The sequence below is a fragment of the Crinia signifera genome, chromosome 3, assembly GCF_055691185.1.
Source record: "Crinia signifera chromosome 3, ASM5569118v1, whole genome shotgun sequence".
NCBI classification, from domain to species: Eukaryota; Metazoa; Chordata; class Amphibia; order Anura; family Myobatrachidae; genus Crinia; species Crinia signifera.
The window spans coordinates 80,524,686-80,538,848 of record NC_139219.1 but is presented as its reverse complement, the minus strand read 5'-3'; the positions used below and the strand labels follow the sequence as shown (position 1 = coordinate 80,538,848).

At 42.8% G+C, this 14,163-nt stretch overlaps 36 non-coding genes across 36 annotated transcripts; all 36 read left to right on the top strand.

Moving 5' to 3' along the window:
* Window positions 1-23: 23 nt before the first annotated feature.
* Window positions 24-139, top strand: LOC146065890 (U5 spliceosomal RNA). The gene has a single exon (XR_014472698.1). It is a non-coding gene; the product is annotated as a U5 spliceosomal RNA (small nuclear RNA).
* A 278-nt stretch (window positions 140-417) lies between these two features.
* Window positions 418-533, top strand: LOC146065597 (U5 spliceosomal RNA). The gene has a single exon (XR_014472432.1). It is a non-coding gene; the product is annotated as a U5 spliceosomal RNA (small nuclear RNA).
* Window positions 534-811: 278 nt separating this feature from the next.
* Window positions 812-927, top strand: LOC146065172 (U5 spliceosomal RNA). Its single transcript, XR_014472064.1, has one exon. It is a non-coding gene; the product is annotated as a U5 spliceosomal RNA (small nuclear RNA).
* Window positions 928-1,205: 278 nt separating this feature from the next.
* On the top strand, window positions 1,206-1,321 carry LOC146065171 (U5 spliceosomal RNA). Its single transcript, XR_014472063.1, has one exon. It is a non-coding gene; the product is annotated as a U5 spliceosomal RNA (small nuclear RNA).
* A 278-nt stretch (window positions 1,322-1,599) lies between these two features.
* Window positions 1,600-1,715, top strand: LOC146065596 (U5 spliceosomal RNA). Its single transcript, XR_014472431.1, has one exon. It is a non-coding gene; the product is annotated as a U5 spliceosomal RNA (small nuclear RNA).
* A 278-nt stretch (window positions 1,716-1,993) lies between these two features.
* Window positions 1,994-2,110, top strand: LOC146065942 (U5 spliceosomal RNA). The gene has a single exon (XR_014472748.1). It is a non-coding gene; the product is annotated as a U5 spliceosomal RNA (small nuclear RNA).
* A 278-nt stretch (window positions 2,111-2,388) lies between these two features.
* Window positions 2,389-2,504, top strand: LOC146065170 (U5 spliceosomal RNA). Its single transcript, XR_014472062.1, has one exon. It is a non-coding gene; the product is annotated as a U5 spliceosomal RNA (small nuclear RNA).
* Window positions 2,505-2,782: 278 nt separating this feature from the next.
* LOC146065169 (U5 spliceosomal RNA) lies at window positions 2,783-2,898 on the top strand. Its single transcript, XR_014472061.1, has one exon. It is a non-coding gene; the product is annotated as a U5 spliceosomal RNA (small nuclear RNA).
* Window positions 2,899-3,176: 278 nt separating this feature from the next.
* On the top strand, window positions 3,177-3,292 carry LOC146065809 (U5 spliceosomal RNA). The gene has a single exon (XR_014472621.1). It is a non-coding gene; the product is annotated as a U5 spliceosomal RNA (small nuclear RNA).
* A 278-nt stretch (window positions 3,293-3,570) lies between these two features.
* LOC146065167 (U5 spliceosomal RNA) lies at window positions 3,571-3,686 on the top strand. The gene has a single exon (XR_014472060.1). It is a non-coding gene; the product is annotated as a U5 spliceosomal RNA (small nuclear RNA).
* Window positions 3,687-3,964: 278 nt separating this feature from the next.
* Window positions 3,965-4,080, top strand: LOC146065698 (U5 spliceosomal RNA). The gene has a single exon (XR_014472520.1). It is a non-coding gene; the product is annotated as a U5 spliceosomal RNA (small nuclear RNA).
* A 278-nt stretch (window positions 4,081-4,358) lies between these two features.
* LOC146065166 (U5 spliceosomal RNA) lies at window positions 4,359-4,474 on the top strand. Its single transcript, XR_014472059.1, has one exon. It is a non-coding gene; the product is annotated as a U5 spliceosomal RNA (small nuclear RNA).
* A 278-nt stretch (window positions 4,475-4,752) lies between these two features.
* On the top strand, window positions 4,753-4,868 carry LOC146065165 (U5 spliceosomal RNA). Its single transcript, XR_014472058.1, has one exon. It is a non-coding gene; the product is annotated as a U5 spliceosomal RNA (small nuclear RNA).
* Window positions 4,869-5,146: 278 nt separating this feature from the next.
* Window positions 5,147-5,262, top strand: LOC146065164 (U5 spliceosomal RNA). The gene has a single exon (XR_014472057.1). It is a non-coding gene; the product is annotated as a U5 spliceosomal RNA (small nuclear RNA).
* A 278-nt stretch (window positions 5,263-5,540) lies between these two features.
* On the top strand, window positions 5,541-5,656 carry LOC146066214 (U5 spliceosomal RNA). Its single transcript, XR_014472909.1, has one exon. It is a non-coding gene; the product is annotated as a U5 spliceosomal RNA (small nuclear RNA).
* A 279-nt stretch (window positions 5,657-5,935) lies between these two features.
* LOC146065163 (U5 spliceosomal RNA) lies at window positions 5,936-6,051 on the top strand. Its single transcript, XR_014472056.1, has one exon. It is a non-coding gene; the product is annotated as a U5 spliceosomal RNA (small nuclear RNA).
* A 278-nt stretch (window positions 6,052-6,329) lies between these two features.
* Window positions 6,330-6,445, top strand: LOC146065670 (U5 spliceosomal RNA). Its single transcript, XR_014472494.1, has one exon. It is a non-coding gene; the product is annotated as a U5 spliceosomal RNA (small nuclear RNA).
* A 278-nt stretch (window positions 6,446-6,723) lies between these two features.
* Window positions 6,724-6,839, top strand: LOC146065732 (U5 spliceosomal RNA). Its single transcript, XR_014472548.1, has one exon. It is a non-coding gene; the product is annotated as a U5 spliceosomal RNA (small nuclear RNA).
* Window positions 6,840-7,118: 279 nt separating this feature from the next.
* Window positions 7,119-7,234, top strand: LOC146065162 (U5 spliceosomal RNA). The gene has a single exon (XR_014472055.1). It is a non-coding gene; the product is annotated as a U5 spliceosomal RNA (small nuclear RNA).
* A 278-nt stretch (window positions 7,235-7,512) lies between these two features.
* LOC146065161 (U5 spliceosomal RNA) lies at window positions 7,513-7,628 on the top strand. The gene has a single exon (XR_014472054.1). It is a non-coding gene; the product is annotated as a U5 spliceosomal RNA (small nuclear RNA).
* Window positions 7,629-7,906: 278 nt separating this feature from the next.
* On the top strand, window positions 7,907-8,022 carry LOC146065687 (U5 spliceosomal RNA). Its single transcript, XR_014472510.1, has one exon. It is a non-coding gene; the product is annotated as a U5 spliceosomal RNA (small nuclear RNA).
* A 278-nt stretch (window positions 8,023-8,300) lies between these two features.
* Window positions 8,301-8,416, top strand: LOC146065160 (U5 spliceosomal RNA). Its single transcript, XR_014472053.1, has one exon. It is a non-coding gene; the product is annotated as a U5 spliceosomal RNA (small nuclear RNA).
* A 278-nt stretch (window positions 8,417-8,694) lies between these two features.
* LOC146065158 (U5 spliceosomal RNA) lies at window positions 8,695-8,810 on the top strand. The gene has a single exon (XR_014472052.1). It is a non-coding gene; the product is annotated as a U5 spliceosomal RNA (small nuclear RNA).
* A 278-nt stretch (window positions 8,811-9,088) lies between these two features.
* Window positions 9,089-9,204, top strand: LOC146065681 (U5 spliceosomal RNA). The gene has a single exon (XR_014472504.1). It is a non-coding gene; the product is annotated as a U5 spliceosomal RNA (small nuclear RNA).
* A 278-nt stretch (window positions 9,205-9,482) lies between these two features.
* On the top strand, window positions 9,483-9,598 carry LOC146065157 (U5 spliceosomal RNA). The gene has a single exon (XR_014472051.1). It is a non-coding gene; the product is annotated as a U5 spliceosomal RNA (small nuclear RNA).
* A 278-nt stretch (window positions 9,599-9,876) lies between these two features.
* LOC146066127 (U5 spliceosomal RNA) lies at window positions 9,877-9,992 on the top strand. Its single transcript, XR_014472830.1, has one exon. It is a non-coding gene; the product is annotated as a U5 spliceosomal RNA (small nuclear RNA).
* Window positions 9,993-10,270: 278 nt separating this feature from the next.
* Window positions 10,271-10,386, top strand: LOC146065155 (U5 spliceosomal RNA). Its single transcript, XR_014472050.1, has one exon. It is a non-coding gene; the product is annotated as a U5 spliceosomal RNA (small nuclear RNA).
* A 278-nt stretch (window positions 10,387-10,664) lies between these two features.
* Window positions 10,665-10,780, top strand: LOC146065154 (U5 spliceosomal RNA). Its single transcript, XR_014472049.1, has one exon. It is a non-coding gene; the product is annotated as a U5 spliceosomal RNA (small nuclear RNA).
* A 278-nt stretch (window positions 10,781-11,058) lies between these two features.
* On the top strand, window positions 11,059-11,174 carry LOC146066213 (U5 spliceosomal RNA). The gene has a single exon (XR_014472908.1). It is a non-coding gene; the product is annotated as a U5 spliceosomal RNA (small nuclear RNA).
* Window positions 11,175-11,452: 278 nt separating this feature from the next.
* Window positions 11,453-11,568, top strand: LOC146065731 (U5 spliceosomal RNA). The gene has a single exon (XR_014472547.1). It is a non-coding gene; the product is annotated as a U5 spliceosomal RNA (small nuclear RNA).
* A 278-nt stretch (window positions 11,569-11,846) lies between these two features.
* Window positions 11,847-11,962, top strand: LOC146065153 (U5 spliceosomal RNA). The gene has a single exon (XR_014472048.1). It is a non-coding gene; the product is annotated as a U5 spliceosomal RNA (small nuclear RNA).
* Window positions 11,963-12,240: 278 nt separating this feature from the next.
* Window positions 12,241-12,356, top strand: LOC146065679 (U5 spliceosomal RNA). Its single transcript, XR_014472503.1, has one exon. It is a non-coding gene; the product is annotated as a U5 spliceosomal RNA (small nuclear RNA).
* Window positions 12,357-12,634: 278 nt separating this feature from the next.
* On the top strand, window positions 12,635-12,750 carry LOC146065152 (U5 spliceosomal RNA). The gene has a single exon (XR_014472047.1). It is a non-coding gene; the product is annotated as a U5 spliceosomal RNA (small nuclear RNA).
* A 278-nt stretch (window positions 12,751-13,028) lies between these two features.
* LOC146066126 (U5 spliceosomal RNA) lies at window positions 13,029-13,144 on the top strand. Its single transcript, XR_014472829.1, has one exon. It is a non-coding gene; the product is annotated as a U5 spliceosomal RNA (small nuclear RNA).
* Window positions 13,145-13,422: 278 nt separating this feature from the next.
* On the top strand, window positions 13,423-13,538 carry LOC146065151 (U5 spliceosomal RNA). Its single transcript, XR_014472046.1, has one exon. It is a non-coding gene; the product is annotated as a U5 spliceosomal RNA (small nuclear RNA).
* A 278-nt stretch (window positions 13,539-13,816) lies between these two features.
* Window positions 13,817-13,932, top strand: LOC146065150 (U5 spliceosomal RNA). Its single transcript, XR_014472045.1, has one exon. It is a non-coding gene; the product is annotated as a U5 spliceosomal RNA (small nuclear RNA).
* Window positions 13,933-14,163: the final 231 nt, after the last annotated feature.

Sequence of the window (14,163 nt, the reverse complement as noted above, 5' to 3'; positions counted from 1 at the left end):
AGACGACAGGTGAAATCTTGGTCATGCTCTGGTTTCTCTTCAGAACGCACAAATCTTTCGCCTTTTACTAAAGATTTCCGTGGAGAGGAGCAGAACTGAGTTTTGTCTCAATTTTTGTGTGCCACAGCTTAATGGGGTTTCTTTTCTCAGTTTAAAGACAGAATGAGGGTGCTTTCTAGAAAGTGAGCTCATTTGCATAGCGAGGACAGCATATGTCTGTTTCTTCCCATGCAGTAAATTCTTGACCGTGTTAATTATTTCCAAAATATGAAGCAATTGGTAAGGAGTGCCAAAGATTCCTACAGCAAGGGGAAGCCTGGTGAACAATCTGCTCTTTTTTATTTCAAGTTGGGTGCTCTCATTGAGCTGAGTGAGGCCTGCCAGCACGGCACTCAGACGACAGGTGAAATCTTGGTCATGCTCTGGTTTCTCTTCAGAACGCACAAATCTTTCGCCTTTTACTAAAGATTTCCGTGGAGAGGAGCAGAACTGAGTTTTGTCTCAATTTTTGTGTGCCCCAGCTTAATGGGGTTTCTTTTCTCAGTTTAAAGACAGAATGAGGGTGCTTTCTAGAAAGTGAGCTCATTTGCATAGCGAGGACAGCATATGTCTGTTTCTTTCCATGCAGTAAATTCTTGACCGTGTTAATTATTTCCAAAATATGAAGCAATTGGTAAGGAGTGCCAAAGATTCCTACAGCAAGGGGAAGCCTGGTGAACAATCTGCTCTTTTTTATTTCAAGTTGGGTGCTCTCATTGAGCTGAGTGAGGCCTGCCAGCACAGCACTCAGATGACAGGTGAAATCTTGGTCATGCTCTGGTTTCTCTTCAGAACGCACAAATCTTTCGCCTTTTACTAAAGATTTCCGTGGAGAGGAGCAAAACTGAGTTTTGTCTCAATTTTTGTGTGCCCCAGCTTAATGGGGTTTCTTTTCTCAGTTTAAAGACAGAATGAGGGTGCTTTCTAGAAAGTGAGCTCATTTGCATAGCGAGGACAGCATATGTCTGTTTCTTCCCATGCAGTAAATTCTTGACCGTGTTAATTATTTCCAAAATATGAAGCAATTGGTAAGGAGTGCCAAAGATTCCTACAGCAAGGGGAAGCCTGGTGAACAATCTGCTCTTTTTTATTTCAAGTTGGGTGCTCTCATTGAGCTGAGTGAGGCCTGCCAGCACGGCACTCAGACGACAGGTGAAATCTTGGTCATGCTCTGGTTTCTCTTCAGAACGCACAAATCTTTCGCCTTTTACTAAAGATTTCCGTGGAGAGGAGCAAAACTGAGTTTTGTCTCAATTTTTGTGTGCCCCAGCTTAATGGGGTTTCTTTTCTCAGTTTAAAGACAGAATGAGGGTGCTTTCTAGAAAGTGAGCTCATTTGCATAGCGAGGACAGCATATGTCTGTTTCTTCCCATGCAGTAAATTCTTGACCGTGTTAATTATTTCCAAAATATGAAGCAATTGGTAAGGAGTGCCAAAGATTCCTACAGCAAGGGGAAGCCTGGTGAACAATCTGCTCTTTTTTATTTCAAGTTGGGTGCTCTCATTGAGCTGAGTGAGGCCTGCCAGCACGGCACTCAGACGACAGGTGAAATCTTGGTCATGCTCTGGTTTCTCTTCAGAACGCACAAATCTTTCGCCTTTTACTAAAGATTTCCGTGGAGAGGAGCAGAACTGAGTTTTGTCTCAATTTTTGTGTGCCCCAGCTTAATGGGGTTTCTTTTCTCAGTTTAAAGACAGAATGAGGGTGCTTTCTAGAAAGTGAGCTCATTTGCATAGCGAGGACAGCATATGTCTGTTTCTTCCCATGCAGTAAATTCTTGACCATGTTAATTATATCCAAAATATGAAGCAATTGGTAAGGAGTGACAAAGATTCCTACAGCAAGGGGAAGCCTGGTGAACAATCTGCTCTTTTTTATTTCAAGTTGGGTGCTCTCATTGAGCTGAGTGAGGCCTGCCAGCACGGCACTCAGACGACAGGTGAAATCTTGGTCATGCTCTGGTTTCATCTTCAGAACGCACAAATCTTTCGCCTTTTACTAAAGATTTCCGTGGAGAGGAGCAAAACTGAGTTTTGTCTCAATTTTTGTGTGCCCCAGCTTAATGGGGTTTCTTTTCTCAGTTTAAAGACAGAATGAGGGTGCTTTCTAGAAAGTGAGCTCATTTGCATAGCGAGGACAGCATATGTCTGTTTCTTCCCATGCAGTAAATTCTTGACCGTGTTAATTATTTCCAAAATATGAAGCAATTGGTAAGGAGTGCCAAAGATTCCTACAGCAAGGGGAAGCCTGGTGAACAATCTGCTCTTTTTTATTTCAAGTTGGGTGCTCTCATTGAGCCTAGTGAGGCCTGCCAGCACGGCACTCAGACGACAGGTAAAATATTGGTCATGCTCTGGTTTCTCTTCAGAACGCACAAATCTTTCGCCTTTTACTAAAGATTTCCGTGGAGAGGAGCAAAACTGAGTTTTGTCTCAATTTTTGTGTGCCCCAGCTTAATGGGGTTTCTTTTCTCAGTTTAAAGACAGAATGAGGGTGCTTTCTAGAAAGTGAGCTCATTTGCATAGCGAGGACAGCATATGTCTGTTTCTTCCCATGCAGTAAATTCTTGACCGTGTTAATTATTTCCAAAATATGAAGCAATTGGTAAGGAGTGCCAAAGATTCCTACAGCAAGGGGAAGCCTGGTGAACAATCTGCTCTTTTTTATTTCAAGTTGGGTGCTCTCATTGAGCTGAGTGAGGCCTGCCAGCACGGCACTCAGACGACAGGTGAAATCTTGGTCATGCTCTGGTTTCTCTTCAGAACGCACAAATCTTTCGCCTTTTACTAAAGATTTCCGTGGAGAGGAGCAAAACTGAGTTTTGTCTCAATTTTTGTGTGCCCCAGCTTAATGGGGTTTCTTTTCTCAGTTTAAAGACAGAATGAGGGTGCTTTCTAGAAAGTGAGCTCATTTGCATAGCGAGGACAGCATATGTCTGTTTCTTACCATGCAGTAAATTCTTGACTGTGTTAATTATTTCCAAAATATGAAGCAATTGGTAAGGAGTGCCAAAGATTCCTACAGCAAGGGGAAGCCTGGTGAACAATCTGCTCTTTTTTATTTCAAGTTGGGTGCTCTCATTGAGCTGAGTGAGGCCTGCCAGCACGGCACTCAGACGACAGGTGAAATCTTGGTCATGCTCTGGTTTCTCTTCAGAACGCACAAATCTTTCGCCTTTTACTAAAGATTTCCGTGGAGAGGAGCAAAACTGAGTTTTGTCTCAATTTTTGTGTGCCCCAGTTTAATGTGGTTTCTTTTCTCAGTTTAAAGACAGAATGAGGGTGCTTTCTAGAAAGTGAGCTCATTTGCATAGCGAGGACAGCATATGTCTGTTTCTTCCCATGCAGTAAATTCTTGACCGTGTTAATTATTTCCAAAATATGAAGCAATTGGTAAGGAGTGCCAAAGATTCCTACAGCAAGGGGAAGCCTGGTGAACAATCTGCTCTTTTTTATTTCAAGTTGGGTGCTCTCATTGAGCCTAGTGAGGCCTGCCAGCACGGCACTCAGACGACAGGTAAAATATTGGTCATGCTCTGGTTTCTCTTCAGAACGCACAAATCTTTCGCCTTTTACTAAAGATTTCCGTGGAGAGGAGCAAAACTGAGTTTTGTCTCAATTTTTGTGTGCCCCAGCTTAATGGGGTTTCTTTTCTCAGTTTAAAGACAGAATGAGGGTGCTTTCTAGAAAGTGAGCTCATTTGCATAGCGAGGACAGCATATGTCTGTTTCTTCCCATGCAGTAAATTCTTGACCGTGTTAATTATTTCCAAAATATGAAGCAATTGGTAAGGAGTGCCAAAGATTCCTACAGCAAGGGGAAGCCTGGTGAACAATCTGCTCTTTTTTATTTCAAGTTGGGTGCTCTCATTGAGCTGAGTGAGGCCTGCCAGCACGGCACTCAGACGACAGGTGAAATCTTGGTCATGCTCTGGTTTCTCTTCAGAATGCACAAATCTTTCGCCTTTTACTAAAGATTTCCGTGGAGAGGAGCAAAACTGAGTTTTGTCTCAATTTTTGTGTGCCCCAGCTTAATGGGGTTTCTTTTCTCAGTTTAAAGACAGAATGAGGGTGCTTTCTAGAAAGTGAGCTCATTTGCATAGCGAGGACAGCATATGTCTGTTTCTTCCCATGCAGTAAATTCTTGACCGTGTTAATTATTTCCAAAATATGAAGCAATTGGTAAGGAGTGTCAAAGATTCCTACAGCAAGGGGAAGCCTGGTGAACAATCTGCTCTTTTTTATTTCAAGTTGGGTGCTCTCATTGAGCTGAGTGAGGCCTGCCAGCACGGCACTCAGACGACAGGTGAAATCTTGGTCATGCTCTGGTTTCTCTTCAGAACGCACAAATCTTTCGCCTTTTACTAAAGATTTCCGTGGAGAGGAGCAAAACTGAGTTTTGTCTCAATTTTTGTGTGCCCCAGCTTAATGGGGTTTCTTTTCTCAGTTTAAAGACAGAATGAGGGTGCTTTCTAGAAAGTGAGCTCATTTGCATAGCGAGGACAGCATATGTCTGTTTCTTCCCATGCAGTAAATTCTTGACCGTGTTCATTATTTCCAAAATATGAAGCAATTGGTAAGCAGTGCCAAAGATTCCTACAGCAAGGGGAAGCCTGGTGAACAATCTGCTCTTTTTTATTTCAAGTTGGGTGCTCTCATTGAGCTGAGTGAGGCCTGCCAGCACGGCACTCAGACGACAGGTGAAATCTTGGTCATGCTCTGGTTTCTCTTCAGAACGCACAAATCTTTCGCCTTTTACTAAAGATTTCCGTGGAGAGGAGCAAAACTGAGTTTTGTCTCAATTTTTGTGTGCCCCAGCTTAATGGGGTTTCTTTTCTCAGTTTAAAGACAGAATGAGGGTGCTTTCTAGAAAGTGAGCTCATTTGCATAGCGAGGACAGCATATGTCTGTTTCTTCCCATACAGTAAATTCTTGACCGTGTTAATTATTTCCAAAATATGAAGCAATTGGTAAGGAGTGCCAAAGATTCCTACAGCAAGGGGAAGCCTGGTGAACAATCTGCTCTTTTTTATTTCAAGTTGGGTGCTCTCATTGAGCTGAGTGAGGCCTGCCAGCACGGCACTCAGACGACAGGTGAAATCTTGGTCATGCTCTGGTTTCTCTTCAGAACGCACAAATCTTTCGCCTTTTACTAAAGATTTCCGTGGAGAGGAGCAAAACTGAGTTTTGTCTCAATTTTTGTGTGCCCCAGCTTAATGGGGTTTCTTTTCTCAGTTTAAAGACAGAATGAGGGTGCTTTCTAGAAAGTGAGCTCATTTGCATAGCGAGGACAGCATATGTCTGTTTCTTCCCATGCAGTAAATTCTTGACCGTGTTAATTATTTCCAAAATATGAAGCAATTGGTAAGGAGTGACAAAGATTCCTACAGCAAGGGGAAGCCTGGTGAACAATCTGCTCTTTTTTATTTCAAGTTGGGTGCTCTCATTGAGCTGAGTGAGGCCTGCCAGCACGGCACTCAGACGACAGGTGAAATCTTGGTCATGCTCTGGTTTCTCTTCAGAACGCACAAATCTTTCGCCTTTTACTAAAGATTTCCGTGGAGAGGAGCAAAACTGAGTTTTGTCTCAATTTTTGTGTGCCCCAGCTTTATGGGGTTTCTTTTCTCAGTTTAAAGACAGAATGAGGGTGCTTTCTAGAAAGTGAGCTCATTTGCATAGCGAGGACAGCATATGTCTGTTTCTTCCCATGCAGTAAATTCTTGACCGTGTTAATTATTTCCAAAATATGAAGCAATTGGTAAGGAGTGCCAAAGATTCCTACAGCAAGGGGAAGCCTGGTGAACAATCTGCTCTTTTTTTATTTCAAGTTGGGTGCTCTCATTGAGCTGCGTGAGGCCTGCCAGCACGGCACTCAGACGACAGGTGAAATCTTGGTCATGCTCTGGTTTCTCTTCAGAACGCACAAATCTTTCGCCTTTTACTAAAGATTTCCGTGGAGAGGAGCAAAACTGAGTTTTGTCTCAATTTTTGTGTGCCCCAGCTTAATGGGGTTTCTTTTCTCAGTTTAAAGACAGAATGAGGGTGCTTTCTAGAAAGTGAGCTCATTTGCATAGCGAGGACAGCATATGTCTGTTTCTTCCCATGCAGTAAATTCTTGACCGTGTTAATTATTTCCAAAATATGAAGCAATTGGTAAGGAGTGCCAAAGATTCCTACAGCAAGGGGAAGCCTGGTGAACAATCTGCTCTTTTTTATTTCAAGTTGGGTGCTCTCATTGAGCTGAGTGAGGCCTGCCAGCACGGCACTCAGACGACAGGTGAAATCTTGGTCATGCTCTGGTTTCTCTTCAGAACGCACAAATCTTTCGCCTTTTACCAAAGATTTCCGTGGAGAGGAGCAGAACTGAGTTTTGTCTCAATTTTTGTGTGCCCCAGCTTAATGGGGTTTCTTTTCTCAGTTTAAAGACAGAATGAGGGTGCTTTCTAGAAAGTGAGCTCATTTGCATAGCGAGGACAGCATATGTCTGTTTCTTCCCATGCAGTAAATTCTTGACCGTGTTAATTATTTCCAAAATATGAAGCAATTGGTAAGGAGTGCCAAAGATTCCTACAGCAAGGGGAAGCCTGGTGAACAATCTGCTCTTTTTTATTTCAAGTTGGGTGCTCTCATTGAGCTGAGTGAGGCCTGCCATCACGGCACTCAGACGACAGGTGAAATCTTGGTTATGCTCTGGTTTCTCTTCAGAACGCACAAATCTTTAGCCTTTTACTAAAGATTTCCGTGGAGAGGAGCAAAACTGAGTTTTGTCTCAATTTTTGTGTGCCCCAGCTTAATGGGGTTTCTTTTCTCAGTTTAAAGACAGAATGAGGGTGCTTTCTAGAAAGTGAGCTCATTTGCATAGCGAGGACAGCATATGTCTGTTTCTTCCCATGCAGTAAATTCTTGACCGTGTTAATTATTTCCAAAATATGAAGCAATTGGTAAGGAGTGCCAAAGATTCCTACAGCAAGGGGAAGCCTGGTGAACAATCTGCTCTTTTTTTATTTCAAGTTGGGTGCTCTCATTGAGCTGAGTGAGGCCTGCCAGCACGGCACTAAGACGACAGGTGAAATCTTGGTCATGCTCTGGTTTCTCTTCAGAACGCACAAATCTTTCGCCTTTTACTAAAGATTTCCGTGGAGAGGAGCAAAACTGAGTTTTGTCTCAATTTTTGTGTGCCCCAGCTTAATGGGGTTTCTTTTCTCAGTTTAAAGACAGAATGAGGGTGCTTTCTAGAAAGTGAGCTCATTTGCATAGCGAGGACAGCATATGTCTGTTTCTTCCCATGCAGTAAATTCTTGACCGTGTTAATTATTTCCAAAATATGAAGCAATTGGTAAGGAGTGCCAAAGATTCCTACAGCAAGGGGAAGCCTGGTGAACAATCTGCTCTTTTTTATTTCAAGTTGGGTGCTCTCATTGAGCTGAGTGAGGCCTGCCAGCACGGCACTCAGACGACAGGTGAAATCTTGGTCATGCTCTGGTTTCTCTTCAGAACGCACAAATCTTTCGCCTTTTACTAAAGATTTCCGTGGAGAGGAGCAAAACTGAGTTTTGTCTCAATTTTTGTGTGCCCCAGCTTAATGGGGTTTCTTTTCTCAGTTTAAAGACAGAATGAGGGTGCTTTCTAGAAAGTGAGCTCATTTGCATAGCGAGGACAGCATATGTCTGTTTCTTCCCATGCAGTAAATTCTTGACCGTGTTAATTATTTCCAAAATATGAAGCAATTGGTAAGGAGTGACAAAGATTCCTACAGCAAGGGGAAGCCTGGTGAACAATCTGCTCTTTTTTATTTCAAGTTGGGTGCTCTCATTGAGCCTAGTGAGGCCTTCCAGCACGGCACTCTGACGACAGGTGAAATCTTGGTCATGCTCTAGTTTCTCTTCAAAACGCACAAATCTTTCGCCTTTTACTAAAGATTTCCGTGGAGAGGAGCAAAACTGAGTTTTGTCTCAATTTTTGTGTGCCCCAGCTTAATGGGGTTTCTTTTCTCAGTTTAAAGACAGAATGAGGGTGCTTTCTAGAAAGTGAGCTCATTTGCATAGCGAGGACAGCATATGTCTGTTTCTTCCCATGCAGTAAATTCTTGACCGTGTTAATTATTTCCAAAATATGAAGCAATTGGTAAGGAGTGCCAAAGATTCCTACAGCAAGGGGAAGCCTGGTGAACAATCTGCTCTTTTTTATTTCAAGTTGGGTGCTCTCATTGAGCTGAGTGAGGCCTGCCAGCACGGCACTCAGACGACAGGTGAAATCTTGGTCATGCTCTGGTTTCTCTTCAGAACGCACAAATCTTTCGCCTTTTACTAAAGATTTCCGTGGAGAGGAGCAAAACTGAGTTTTGTCTCAATTTTTGTGTGCCCCAGCTTAATGGGGTTTCTTTTCTCAGTTTAAAGACAGAATGAGGGTGCTTTCTAGAAAGTGAGCTCCTTTGCATAGCGAGGACAGCATATGTCTGTTTCTTCCCATGCAGTAAATTCTTGACCGTGTTAATAATTTCCAAAATATGAAGCAATTGGTAAGGAGTGCCAAAGATTCCTACAGCAAGGGGAAGCCTGGTGAACAATCTGCTCTTTTTTATTTCAAGTTGGGTGCTCTCATTGAGCTGAGTGAGGCCTGCCAGCACGGCACTCAGACGACAGGTGAAATCTTGGTCATGCTCTGGTTTCTCTTCAGAACGCACAAATCTTTCGCCTTTTACTAAAGATTTCCGTGGAGAGGAGCAAAACTGAGTTTTGTCTCAATTTTTGTGTGCCCCAGCTTAATGGGGTTTCTTTTCTCAGTTTAAAGACAGAATGAGGGTGCTTTCTAGAAAGTGAGCTCATTTGCATAGCGAGGACAGCATATGTCTGTTTCTTCCCATGCAGTAAATTCTTGACCGTGTTAATTATTTCCAAAATATGAAGCAATTGGTAAGCAGTGCCAAAGATTCCTACAGCAAGGGGAAGCCTGGTGAACAATCTGCTCTTTTTTATTTCAAGTTGGGTGCTCTCATTGAGCTGAGTGAGGCCTGCCAGCACGGCACTCAGACGACAGGTGAAATCTTGGTCATGCTCTGGTTTCTCTTCAGAACGCACAAATTTTTCGCCTTTTACTAAAGATTTCCGTGGAGAGGAGCAAAACTGAGTTTTGTCTCAATTTTTGTGTGCCCCAGCTTAATGGGGTTTCTTTTCTCAGTTTAAAGACAGAATGAGGGTGCTTTCTAGAAAGTGAGCTCATTTGCATAGCGAGGACAGCATATGTCTGTTTCTTCCCATACAGTAAATTCTTGACCGTGTTAATTATTTCCAAAATATGAAGCAATTGGTAAGGAGTGCCAAAGATTTCTACAGCAAGGGGAAGCCTGGTGAACAATCTGCTCTTTTTTATTTCAAGTTGGGTGCTCTCATTGAGCTGAGTGAGGCCTGCCAGCACGGCACTCAGACGACAGGTGAAATCTTGGTCATGCTCTGGTTTCTCTTCAGAACGCACAAATCTTTCGCCTTTTACTAAAGATTTCCGTGGAGAGGAGCAAAACTGAGTTTTGTCTCAATTTTTGTGTGCCCCAGCTTAATGGGGTTTCTTTTCTCAGTTTAAAGACAGAATGAGGGTGCTTTCTAGAAAGTGAGCTCATTTGCATAGCGAGGACAGAATATGTCTGTTTCTTTCCATGCAGTAAATTCTTGACCGTGTTAATTATTTCCAAAATATGAAGCAATTGGTAAGGAGTGCCAAAGATTCCTACAGCAAGGGGAAGCCTGGTGAACAATCTGCTCTTTTTTATTTCAAGTTGGGTGCTCTCATTGAGCCGAGTGAGGCCTGCCAGCATGGCACTCAGACGACAGGTGAAATCTTGGTCATGCTCTGGTTTCTCTTCAGAACGAACAAATCTTTCGCCTTTTACTAAAGATTTCCGTGGAGAGGAGCAAAACTGAGTTTTGTATTAATTTTTGTGTGCCCCAGCTTAATGGGGTTTCTTTTCTCAGTTTAAAGACAGAATGAGGGTGCTTTCTAGAAAGTGAGCTCATTTGCATAGCGAGGACAGCATATGTCTGTTTCTTCCCATGCAGTAAATTCTTGACCGTGTTAATTATTTCCAAAATATGAAGCAATTGGTAAGGAGTGCCAAAGATTCCTACAGCAAGGGGAAGCTTGGTGAACAATCTGCTCTTTTTTATTTCAAGTTGGGTGCTCTCATTGAGCTGAGTGAGGCCTGCCAGCACGGCACTCAGACGACAGGTGAAATCTTGGTCATGCTCTGGTTTCTCTTCAGAACGCACAAATCTTTCGCCTTTTACTAAAGATTTCCGTGGAGAGGAGCAAAACTGAGTTTTGTCTCAATTTTTGTGTGCCCCAGCTTAATGGGGTTTCTTTTCTCAGTTTAAAGACAGAATGAGGGTGCTTTCTAGAAAGTGAGCTCATTTGCATAGCGAGGACAGCATATGTCTGTTTCTTCCCATGCAGTAAATTCTTGACCGTGTTAATTATTTCCAAAATATGAAGCAATTGGTAAGGAGTGACAAAGATTCCTACAGCAAGGGGAAGCCTGGTGAACAATCTGCTCTTTTTTATTTCATGTTAAGTGCTCCCATTGAGCTGAGTGAGGCCTGCCAGCACGGCACTCAGACGACAGGTGAAATCTTGGTCATGCTCTGGTTTCTCTTCAGAACGCACAAATCTTTCGCCTTTTACTAAAGATTTCCGTGGAGAGGAGCAAAACTGAGTTTTGTCTCAATTTTTGTGTGCCCCAGCTTAATGGGGTTTCTTTTCTCAGTTTAAAGACAGAATGAGGGTGCTTTCTAGAAAGTGAGCTCATTTGCATAGCGAGGACAGCATATGTCTGTTTCTTCCCATGCAGTAAATTCTTGACCGTGTTAATTATTTCCAAAATATGAAGCAATTGGTAAGGAGTGCCAAAGATTCCTACAGCAAGGGGAAGCCTGGTGAACAATCTGCTCTTTTTTATTTCAAGTTGGGTGCTCTCATTGAGCTGAGTGAGGCCTGCCAGCACGGCACTCAGACGACAGGTGAAATCTTGGTCATGCTCTGGTTTCTCTTCAGAACGCACAAATCTTTCGCCTTTTACTAAAGATTTCCGTGGAGAGGAGCAAAACTGAGTTTTGTCTCAATTTTTGTGTGCCCCAGCTTTATGGGGTTTCTTTTCTCAGTTTAAAGACAGAATGAGGGTGCTTTCTAGAAAGTGAGCTCATTTGCATAGCGAGGACAGCATATGTCTGTTTCTTCCCATGCAGTAAATTCTTGACCGTGTTAATTATTTCCAAAATATGAAGCAATTGGTAAGGAGTGCCAAAGATTCCTACAGCAAGGGGAAGCCTGGTGAACAATCTGCTCTTTTTTATTTCAAGTTGGGTGCTCTCATTGAGCTGAGTGAGGCCTGCCATCACGGCACTCAGACGACAGGTGAAATCTTGGTTATGCTCTGGTTTCTCTTCAGAACGCACAAATCTTTAGCCTTTTACTAAAGATTTCCGTGGAGAGGAGCAAAACTGAGTTTTGTCTCAATTTTTGTGTGCCCCAGCTTAATGGGGTTTCTTTTCTCAGTTTAAAGACAGAATGAGGGTGCTTTCTAGAAAGTGAGCTCCTTTGCATAGCGAGGACAGCATATGTCTGTTTCTTCCCATGCAGTAAATTCTTGACCGTGTTAATAATTTCCAAAATATGAAGCAATTGGTAAGGAGTGCCAAAGATTCCTACAGCAAGGGGAAGCCTGGTGAACAATCTGCTCTTTTTTATTTCAAGTTGGGTGCTCTCATTGAGCTGAGTGAGGCCTGCCAGCACGGCACTCAGACGACAGGTGAAATCTTGGTCATGCTCTGGTTTCTCTTCAGAACGCACAAATCTTTCGCCTTTTACTAAAGATTTCCGTGGAGAGGAGCAAAACTGAGTTTTGTCTCAATTTTTGTGTGCCCCAGCTTAATGGGGTTTCTTTTCTCAGTTTAAAGACAGAATGAGGGTGCTTTCTAGAAAGTGAGCTCATTTGCATAGCGAGGACAGCATATGTCTGTTTCTTCCCATGCAGTAAATTCTTGACCGTGTTAATTATTTCCAAAATATGAAGCAATTGGTAAGCAGTGCCAAAGATTCCTACAGCAAGGGGAAGCCTGGTGAACAATCTGCTCTTTTTTATTTCAAGTTGGGTGCTCTCATTGAGCTGAGTGAGGCCTGCCAGCACGGCACTCAGACGACAGGTGAAATCTTGGTCATGCTCTGGTTTCTCTTCAGAACGCACAAATTTTTCGCCTTTTACTAAAGATTTCCGTGGAGAGGAGCAAAACTGAGTTTTGTCTCAATTTTTGTGTGCCCCAGCTTAATGGGGTTTCTTTTCTCAGTTTAAAGACAGAATGAGGGTGCTTTCTAGAAAGTGAGCTCATTTGCATAGCGAGGACAGCATATGTCTGTTTCTTCCCATACAGTAAATTCTTGACCGTGTTAATTATTTCCAAAATATGAAGCAATTGGTAAGGAGTGCCAAAGATTTCTACAGCAAGGGGAAGCCTGGTGAACAATCTGCTCTTTTTTATTTCAAGTTGGGTGCTCTCATTGAGCTGAGTGAGGCCTGCCAGCACGGCACTCAGACGACAGGTGAAATCTTGGTCATGCTCTGGTTTCTCTTCAGAACGCACAAATCTTTCGCCTTTTACTAAAGATTTCCGTGGAGAGGAGCAAAACTGAGTTTTGTCTCAATTTTTGTGTGCCCCAGCTTAATGGGGTTTCTTTTCTCAGTTTAAAGACAGAATGAGGGTGCTTTCTAGAAAGTGAGCTCATTTGCATAGCGAGGACAGAATATGTCTGTTTCTTTCCATGCAGTAAATTCTTGACCGTGTTAATTATTTCCAAAATATGAAGCAATTGGTAAGGAGTGCCAAAGATTCCTACAGCAAGGGGAAGCCTGGTGAACAATCTGCTCTTTTTTATTTCAAGTTGGGTGCTCTCATTGAGCCGAGTGAGGCCTGCCAGCATGGCACTCAGACGACAGGTGAAATCTTGGTCATGCTCTGGTTTCTCTTCAGAACGAACAAATCTTTCGCCTTTTACTAAAGATTTCCGTGGAGAGGAGCAAAACTGAGTTTTGTATTAATTTTTGTGTGCCCCAGCTTAATGGGGTTTCTTTTCTCAGTTTAAAGACAGAATGAGGGTGCTTTCTAGAAAGTGAGCTCATTTGCATAGCGAGGACAGCATATGTCTGTTTCTTCCCATGCAGTAAATTCTTGACCGTGTTAATTATTTCCAAAATATGAAGCAATTGGTAAGGAGTGCCAAAGATTCCTACAGCAAGGGGAAGCTTGGTGAACAATCTGCTCTTTTTTATTTCAAGTTGGGTGCTCTCATTGAGCTGAGTGAGGCCTGCCAGCACGGCACTCAGACGACAGGTGAAATCTTGGTCATGCTCTGGTTTCTCTTCAGAACGCACAAATCTTTCGCCTTTTACTAAAGATTTCCGTGGAGAGGAGCAAAACTGAGTTTTGTCTCAATTTTTGTGTGCCCCAGCTTAATGGGGTTTCTTTTCTCAGTTTAAAGACAGAATGAGGGTGCTTTCTAGAAAGTGAGCTCATTTGCATAGCGAGGACAGCATATGTCTGTTTCTTCCCATGCAGTAAATTCTTGACCGTGTTAATTATTTCCAAAATATGAAGCAATTGGTAAGGAGTGACAAAGATTCCTACAGCAAGGGGAAGCCTGGTGAACAATCTGCTCTTTTTTATTTCATGTTAAGTGCTCCCATTGAGCTGAGTGAGGCCTGCCAGCACGGCACTCAGACGACAGGTGAAATCTTGGTCATGCTCTGGTTTCTCTTCAGAACGCACAAATCTTTCGCCTTTTACTAAAGATTTCCGTGGAGAGGAGCAAAACTGAGTTTTGTCTCAATTTTTGTGTGCCCCAGCTTAATGGGGTTTCTTTTCTCAGTTTAAAGACAGAATGAGGGTGCTTTCTAGAAAGTGAGCTCATTTGCATAGCGAGGACAGCATATGTCTGTTTCTTCCCATGCAGTAAATTCTTGACCGTGTTAATTATTTCCAAAATATGAAGCAATTGGTAAGGAGTGCCAAAGATTCCTACAGCAAGGGGAAGCCTGGTGAACAATCTGCTCTTTTTTATTTCAAGTTGGGTGCTCTCATTGAGCTGA